Here is a 9917-nt window from a genome sequence, read left to right on the forward strand (position 1 = left end):
TGATAATATTATTAATAAGCACTCATAGCACCTCTTTCTTGAAGGTTTTTTTCTCCCAGCTACAATATACTGCATGTTTCACTACTATATGAGTGAACAATAAAAGTACTGATATAAAGAAACTACAGTTAGAAACTATATGCATGCTGCAATATTATCTTTATTTATCTTAAAATTTAGTATAAAAACATTTCATCTTGCCATTGCCACTTGGTCACATTCGATATGGCAGTGTTTATGTATATGATAATAATAAAGTCAATTTAAATATGAACTAATGCTATCACAAAATTAAAGATCTTAAAGCCATACTGTAAGCTCAAACACTAATATTACTGAGAATCAGCCAGCAGGTTGCTGTAGATTTCTAGGTACTTGAATGCAAATCAGAGGAACATGGAGGTAAGTGCATGTACTATGTATGTTTATTTTGAGTTTTCTAGGTATTGTCATTACGGTCCATATTCAAGGCCCTATGTTGAAGCACAGTAGGGAAAAAACAAAGACTGAGTGTAAGGACACTGACTAACAAGACACTATGAGAACCATCACAAAGCTCAGGTACAAACAATAATCAGCGTGGAGCTGAACAGGACTGAGGACAAGAGGAAACAGGCAAGCTAAGGATAAGGGTATGTATGAAAGGATATACTATGCATAGCACTCAAGTCATTATGTAGTATTCAGGATGCACAATGCAATTCAGTCATTTCATATTCAAAATAAAGCTGACAAAATTATTTAAATTTGATGGTTTATCTGAAATTTGTATCTAAAAAGGCACCTTAGGTGATGTATGGGCCTTTTTCACACATCCATGTTTACGAATGCGAAAGTATAAGGAGTAGCTTTTCAAAACTTCCTGTGAGATCGTGAACAATGGCAGCTCACAATCACGGCAGAGTCTATAACTGCACAAATAATTCAAGCAAACATCTGTATTTGAGCGTTCACTCATTGCAAACCGATGTGCTTGTGAATCGGACTACTCGAAAACCACCAGTCATAACCGGCAAAGAAATGCTCGTGTATGCATTCATGCAGTTATCCAATCATTCAATCATGTGGCAGCAGCACAATGCATAAAATCATGCAGATGCAGGTCAAAAGCTTCAGTTAATGTTCACATCAAACATCAGAGTGGGGAAAAAGTGTGATCTCTCTGACTTTAACTTTGGCTGCTGGTACCAGATGGGCTGGTTTGAGTATCTCAGAAACTGCTGATCTCCTGGGATTTTCACACACAACAGTCTCTAGAGTTTATCCAGAATGGTGTGAAAAACGAAAAACACTGAGTGAGCGACAGTTCTGTGTGTGGAAAAAACTTGTTGATAAGAGAGATCAGAGGAAAATGGCCAGATTAGTTCGAGCTGCCAGGAAGGATATAGTAACTCAAATAATCACTCTTTACAACCATGGTGAGCAGAAAAGCATCTCAGCATGCACAACACATCAAACCTTTAGGTGGATGGGCTACAACAGCAGAAGTCCACATCGGATTCCAATCTTCTCAGCCAGGAACAGGAATCTGAGGCTATCATGGGCACAGACTCAGAGAAACTGGACAGTTGAAGATTACAAAAAAAATCACCCGTTTTTTCCAGTCTTCAGCCGCCCAGTTTGGGTGAGTTTCGCATCTTGCGCATGTGCTGATTGTTGATCATGCTGTGTTCATTAGCAACTGCGCCAGGTGATTGATTTAAACTAGCTAGCTAGCCAAGTGTGGAAAGTGCAGTAAGCCAGCTATTTACTGCTTACTGTAATCCGGAACATACTATTATTAACTTGTTCAAATTCAATGTCAGCAACCAGAACGCTATTATTAATTACCGGATATGATGACATGGTCATTGTCTATATGAACAGGTTTATGCTAACTAACAACTGTTAGCAACAATTTGTTCTTCTGATTTATTTATCTTAGTATGTTATGGCAATATCACATACTAACAAATTAATATGTTTAACATTGTTCTATTTAAAGTTCTGTGATTCTTAACTAGCTCCAATGACTTATTTGATACAGAACAAAAAATTATCGATGCTAGTTCTTCCCTTATGTATCAAACTGATCCAACGCTAACCAGTTTACACCAGTTTCTGACTGCCGTAAAGCCATTCCCTGCTGTCTCAGTGCATTATTTTTGGCTTTATCTACTAAACGTTAACACATTTTGGGTCACAATAACTGAAAATCCTCGCAATTCACCCATGAAATATCTCTGGCCACTCCAGAATGGAGGTTGTTATTCCATTTGAATTTTGGGGAACAAGTGCTATTTAGTCATGAGGCAATTTTCAATGATTATGAGTGTACCAGCAACTTGTTCACAAAGAGCCTGTCCTTTCATTTTCATATGTCAATAGAGAAAATATGTAGCAGGCTTAAGTCTCAGCAAGGCTCAATCTGAGTCTACCTGAGTGAAAAAAAACACATGTTTAAGATTTACACTAAATTGCTGTGGATGTGGGGTTTCTACAGCTAAAAAGCAGAGCCAAAATACAACTACAACTAAACTATAACACAAAAAAGAGTGCACTGTATGTGTGTATTTGTACATTATCTCAGCACATGTTAGTGAAGAGGTTTTGTTACTTTTCAGATGTTGGTTAATAGTATGAAGTAATCAGCTATGACCTTTAACCTTGAATAAATATATAGATTATATATGATATATGATTAAACCCCAGACTAATACACCTTTTTTTTAAAGATACAACTATATTCTTCTGGTCTTCGCATCATGACTGAATCATTAATATACTGTTCACGGAGTTCTTCTCCTGTTTTCCGTATTTGTAACCCGAAGCTACGGCCATGTTGAACCGTGTGTACATGTAAACATCCTAACAACATCGAGTTGATACAGCTGTGCTGCCTAATCACAGCGAATGCTCTTCTGGTTTGTTTCTTAATCCCTTCTGCTTAATCTTGTCACTAAAGAATAGATTATAGCACTGAAGGGAGCAGAGTGTTAATTTCCGATCAGAATCGCTTAATTACTTTGGCCAAATGCTCTGACTGTAAGCTTTTTGGGCAGTTCAGCTTGGTCACACATGATTGGCTCCTTTGTGGAATAAAAAAAAAAAAGGTGGAGATCGATGCAAATGAAAGTGCAAACTCTAAACATGTTACTGAATTCTATTAACGCAGCAAAATTGCTTCCAGGGCACTGAATATTGAACTTTTTTCACCACACAAAGCCAGACTCAGACCTCCCCCAGGTGAATATGCTTTCCGGCTAAGTGCAAGAGATTAAATTAATTCTATACATTCAAAAGAAGGTGGCCTTACTTTGTTGTACGTGAGATAGATACTGAAAAGGAGGCAGGAGATCTGGCCTGTAATTGAATATATTCATGGTCCCATTCTGGTATCCTGCCTTTTTTGTTTTGTGCCTCTTTATGTGACCAGCTACAGTATGATAGATCCACTGTATGCTACTATACTGGCTCTTACTCGGCTTACTCCTGCCTGCCAGTTGAGCTTTACCTGATTTAGCAAATGAAAATATCTTGTATATAGGCAAATTTATCTAGTGTTTCCTATTATAAGATTACAATAAACCAAATATAAGGTTATTAAACCTATTATTGTTCTTGTTACTAATTTCATGCTTGAAATAGTCTTGTTCTATTGGCAGATAATTTTGCTTCTTTCTAGATATTAATGCTTAAAATTAGCAAAATCATCTGCCAATAGAACAAGACTATTTCAAGCATGAAATGAATACAACTGTCTACATAGATTAAATATTCATATATTTGGATTATTGTAACATTAGATTAAGATATACTAGATAAATTTGACTATATTTAAGTTATTTTCAGTTGCTAAGGTGTATCCTTTTGCAGTGTTGATTTAACTTAAAAGTATTTCTTAGGATACTTTTCTGGCACAGATATAATAATATATTGAAGCATTTTTATTAATAATGTCAGAGACTTGTAGAGGAGGCGGATGCGAGTGCAGATTTATTATTTAATAAAACAAGAACGATGCAGAAAATGAAAACCTTAGACACCAAAACATGAACTATGATCTCAAGGCAAAAAGACACACTTGGACTAGAGGGTAGAACATGACAACAAACAACAACGAAAGACAGAAGGTAGACAACAAGTTCGGTGCAAGACGTGACTTAAATACTCGTGACGCAGGTGCAAACAGGCATGTGGCGTGATCTGGTGAGGTGCAGTGGCTGATGGGAATCATAGTCACGCGCCGTTTTCGGCGTAACCATGACAAATAATCAGATTGGTATATTATCAACTGTTAACAATTTCCTTAACCAAAAGAAAATACTGTGGAATTTTGAAAGAAATAGCATTTTTTATATGGCATATTGTTGATTTGTTAAATGGTATTATATCATCATGATTTACATTTCATTCAAATGTCAGTACTCTATAATTATTAACATATTTTTAAGGGATATGCATAAGTAAAATGTATAGCTGCTGGCTATCTATCTATCTATCTATCTATCTGTCTGTCTGTCTGTCTGTCTGTCTATCTATCTATCTATCTATCTATCTATCTATCTGTCTGTCTGTCTGTCTGTCTGTCTATCTATCTGTCTGTCTGTCTGTCTGTCTGTCCACCATCCAATATAAATAGGCTTAAACTACAACAGTTATTATTTTTTTTTACCAGCTCGTTACCGGTGTTTTGGGTTGAGTTTGTTCCTTTTGTTCCTGTGAATGGATTTTCCAGTCCTTTTTATATCTCATGCCTCCGTCCATGTCCTCCAAGATGCTTGTGAATTAAATAGCTTATTATCATTTCATACATTAAAGCAAGCTGCCCCTCAGGAGTCTGAGCTACTGCAGGGGCACTATTAGCACATGGGCCCTTTTATTAATTTGTTCATTGTCAACCAAGGATTCATTAGGAAAAAAAGTAATTACAGATTTTAATTAGAGTCTGTCTGCTGACAGCTTGTTTGTTATCAGTAAGTCCATCCTGTCATTTTAAGGATTATTTCCTTTGCCTTGGACTAGCATTGTTTACTGGTATCAGTGTGACCACAGAGGCTGAATCTTTATTAAATTGGTTCTAATAGCTCTGTGCAATTAGGGTCATTTATTTCTGCAGTATTGTCAAATCCTAAAAATGTGTTATTTTGTTTTTCTAATAACTCACACTGATTAGAGAAGCATGGAAAGTTTGGAAATGGTCTCTCCCATCCAAAATCGAATATATTATTCTAACTGCTACCACAGCGCTGTTGAATGATCTACTCTGATAGGTCAGAAGGTGCTGATTAATTTTCTCTAACAGCATGACAATAGTGTTGGCTGTAATTAAAACCACAGGTTTATATGAATTTGAGCATTCTAATACATTATTGTTTCCATAGTAACCGCATTCACAGGGACTTCTATTCGGTATGATCTACATTATCTAAGGCTAATAAATATGGTGAAACTTGCTGTAAGGAGATGTTTATTTATCATTTATAGAAGGTCTAAGGACTTTGTAACAATCAGTGAGTTTTCGGCCATGGGAGAGTCTTCAGACCAGAGCAGGTTGTGCTTTCAGGGTTCTCGATAACTTGACAAGCTGCAGTTTATCGGCTTATGACCTTCGAAAAAGAGAAAAAGAGAGCCTGGTGAGGGAACGACTGTTTAAAGCTGCTAAAACTTAGGAACTAACTAAGTCTTGCAGACTTTCCACAACAATAAATGTAGCTACAAGCAGTTAAAAAGCATGATGTGTTATTCAATAATAATAATAATAATAATAATAATAATAAAATGTAATCATTGGCCAATCACTGTGGGAGAAGAGGAATAAAACACTCCAGGACTTGCTCTTATTGTAAAATAATCCATTTCAGGGTGCATCATACCATCCCATCACGGATTATTTTCCTGTAACAGCACACCCTGTCATCATTCGAAAATGATATTTATCTTTACTTTTGTAATTGTGATGTTTTTGTGTCTCTGTTCCTACTATAGCTGTTTGTTATACTGAGCTAAGGATTGGTGAGAGGACTGTCTTCTTTAAACTGCCAGTGTTATTTGCTGGTTCTATTTTATTTCTATATTTATTTATTTATTTATTTATTTATATTTGCTGTGTGCTACTCATTCATTACTTCACACATGGCAGGAGCAGCAGCAATAATTTAAGAAGGGATAATAAAAATGCACAACAGTTTGCAAAATATAATTCCAGCCTCGTTTAGTAAAGCTATATCTCACTTAGTTATTTCAACCCGTCTGGTGTATCGTTGCACCCCAGAAAGGCACCACTGGAATATTTCAGATCAAACAAACAAAACAGACTTCGATGGCGTGCACTGCGAGGGAGCAGAATCAGATATTAGCAGGTGATCCTGGACACAGAAGCTTCAAATCAATAAAACTTGACAGAAATCCTGCATAAGAAGCATAACAAGAAAAATGGAAGAGCTTGAAGACACACAGCCCCAGAACAGAGTGCGATGACCTTCGATTCGCGACGAGCATGAGCACGAATGTATAATGCGTTCGCCCACCATGTGTTCTTTAAAGAGAGAGTGTTAAATGAATCCTTTCCTGAAGATAAAGCCATTACCATTTATATATGGCACTGTGTAGGCAGGTTATTATTAGTTCAGTTGTTTTTGTTTGCTTAAATGAGCAAGTTCAAGAGACGCTTCAGCTATGAATGCAATTTGCACTTTTTTTTGTGTGTGTGTGTGTGTGTGTGTGTTCATAAGATGTGTTTTTAATTACCTTTCAAAGTGTGGCATGTTATTGCCTCTCCTTTATATTCTCTATATGAGGTCCTCTAACTTTCCGCAGACAAACAGTAAACTATTAAACATAATCGCTGATTGGACAGTGTCAGTTCTCAGGCTTCTGTCGTTAGATTGATGTCTTTCAGTGAGATAGACAGTGAAGTCTGGCTCTCCAGTGAGGCTTAAGAAAGATTTTTTCCCCATTCATTTGACCTTTCTTTTGTGAATAGACAAAGATTGCTTTTAAGCTGTAAATCTGGCTGAACATCTACAGCTTATTGAAATCAGGCTGTAAATTGCTCAGGATGCGTTTCTAATTTTTCCCTTGGTAATCAATCCCCTCGACGCCCTAATGGCCTTCTGTTTTTTAGAAATTAAAATAGCTGTTGGAAGCGGCCCATTTGTGAAATCAGTGGTGGTTTATAATTATAATAGTATTTGCCCTGTACATTTCGCCACCATTGTGTCTCACACAGTGATGAAGGACAAATTCTCACTCTGGAAATGGATTCAGACAAGATTTTTTTTTTAAAGGAATGGTGGACTGAACAGCTCCAGCAGAGGTTGAAATACAATGGCAATATCATTAAAAAAAAAAAAATAGCTCATGAGTGCTGGGATGACGGACATTTACATACATGGGTTTATTTACTAAGAACATTCTGTGTTCTTCAAGGGTTTATTGGATAAGTAAGAGGTCTTAGCTTCTTAAAAAGGTTCTCTGCTCCTCCAGAGGGACAACCAAAGAACCCCTAAAGGTTCTGTAGTGAAAGAAAGGGTTCATTTGTGCCACATGGCTTGGAAGGTAATTTATATTGACTCAGGGTGAGACGCAGGTCAGTAACTGAATAAAACAGTAGAGGGAAACTCAAGTTCTGTCTGAGTTCTGGTGCTTTACTAAAAAAACATATCAGACACTCCTAAAACAACATGAGGTCAGAAGTGAGATTTGAACCCATGTCTCTATGTGGAGAACAACCACTTCTAACACCACAGGTTCTAAATTTTCTAAGCGAGTAGGGTAGGTTGGATTTGTTTACCGCCTGTTTCTCTGTAACATCAATTTGAAATGGAATGATAGAAATCAAGTTAAATCCTACAAAGCTTCATTAAGAGCAGAGAAGATATTGGTCAGGTCCTAAATATTTGTACAGTGACAACGTTATAATTATTGTAGCTGTCTACCACAGTATATTGGAGACTTTCAGCTATAATTTGAGAGTTTTGAACATCCAAATTAACGGTGAAGGAATTACATCATTTTTTGTAATATGTGGTCCCTGCTTTTAAGTGACCAAAGTAATTATATAATTGGCTGCTCAGCTGTTCCCTGGCCAGGTTCCCTCATCATTTCACTAACAATTAAGCAAATAAAAGGTCTAGAGTTGATTTCAAGTGAGGCATTTGCATTTGGAATCTGTTACTGTTGACTCTCATTATGAAATCTAAAGAGCTGTCACTGCCAGTGAAGCAAGCCAACATTAGGCTGAAAAATCCAAACAAATCCATCAGAGAGATAGCGAAAACATTAGGTGTGGCCAAAATAACTATATGGTACATTCTTAAAAAGAAAGAACACACAGGTGAGCTCACCAAAAGTCCTGGAAGACCACAGAAAACAACTGTGGTGAGTGACGAGAATTCTTTCCCTGTTGAAGAAAAAACCCCTCCATCATAACAGCTGGCCAGATGAAGAACACCTTCCCGGAGGTAGGCGTATCTGTGTCAAAGTCAACAACCAAGAGAAGACTTCACCTGAGCAAATACAGAGGCTCCACCACAACATTGGAAACAAATGGTAAGCCTTAAAAACAGGAAGATCAGATTAGAGTTTGTCAGAAAACATCTTAAAAGCATGGAACAACATGCTATGGAGAGATGAGACAAAGATCAACTTGTAGCAGAATGATGGGAAGAGAAGAGAATGGAGAAGAGAAGGAACTGCTCATGATCTTAAGTGTACCACCCCATCTTATGGTGTGAGTGTGTACGGCTGCCAGTGGAACTGTTTTCCTTGTATTTATTGATGATGTGACTGCAGACAGAAGCAGCAGGATGAATGCTGAAGTGTATGTTATCTGCTAACATTCCGCCAAATGCTTCAAAACTCATTGTACGATGCTTCACAGTGCAGATGGATAATGACCTGAAGCATACATCGAATGCATTCTACCCAAGACTGCATTAAACTTGCTGAAGGCAAAACACCCCAAGAACAAGCAGGAAGTGAAGACAGCTGCAGTAAAGACCTGGCAGAGCATCACCAGGGGAGAAACCCAGCGTCCGGTGATGTTTAAGGGTTCCAGACTTCAGGCATTCAATGACCGCAAAGGAATTCCACCCAAATATTAAAAATGACAATTTCATTTATGATTATGTTCATTTGTGCAATTCCTACACCACTCACCTGATTTGGGTGTAAAATTAAAGCTGAAAGTCTGCAATTTGGGCACATATTTGTTATTTCATTTCGACTCCAACATACTGCGGTAGGTAGACAGCTAAAATAACAATAACTTTGTCAAAGTCCAAATATTTATGGAGCTGAATGTGTCTATCAGTGATAAGAATGACACAAAGCTTGTTTGATTGCTGCTAGTCAAGCACATCTGAATATTGTAATGACTGTAAAGTACCCATACTCAGCAGTACTGGAAACAAGACAGACGAAGTCAGGTTTAGCCAGACGGTGGATCCAGCCTGTGCGGAGCCACGTCTGTCAGAAAGCGCAACCTTTGACCCATGACTTTCTGTCCATAAATGGTACTGGATCCATGAGCAGAGAGAGAAGAAATCAATATTGCTTTCAGACTGGGCAAACCAAAACTCGGACTTATTTGGAAGCACATAATGCTAGCTTGAGTAAGTTGAAGTCACACTAGCAGCCCAGAACAGCTGTAGGTAATTAGTGCTAAAGTTTTCTCCACCCAACATTTGAGAAAACTATCTTTCAAATAGGTCCTTTAATAATTTAAAGCTCTTTGTCAGCCTGTTAGGGGCATAACTGTGAAGTTTTTCAGAGATGTTAAATGTCTAGACTTCTTACTATCTTAATAGGAGACAGTTAAGGACATTCTTTATTCTTGGACAATAGGGAAGCATATTAACGAAGATGTAAAATTCACATCTTGCCAGTCACTAAAGGCACCATTTCCACATGCACACGTCATCCGTGCAAAAGTC

General features: G+C 37.5%; 1 long non-coding RNA gene across 1 annotated transcript; it reads right to left on the minus strand.

Moving 5' to 3' along the window:
* Positions 1 to 4008: 4008 nt before the first annotated feature.
* LOC128317268 (uncharacterized) lies at positions 4009 to 9558 on the minus strand. The gene is made up of 3 exons (XR_008300810.1): positions 9371 to 9558; positions 8328 to 8454; positions 4009 to 5588 (listed from the first exon to the last, which is right to left on the minus strand). It is a non-coding gene; the product is annotated as an uncharacterized LOC128317268 (long non-coding RNA).
* Between the last annotated feature and the right edge of the window lie 359 nt (positions 9559 to 9917).

Source organism: Pangasianodon hypophthalmus, chromosome 23 (genome assembly GCF_027358585.1).
Source record: "Pangasianodon hypophthalmus isolate fPanHyp1 chromosome 23, fPanHyp1.pri, whole genome shotgun sequence".
NCBI lineage: Eukaryota > Metazoa > Chordata > Actinopteri > Siluriformes > Pangasiidae > Pangasianodon > Pangasianodon hypophthalmus.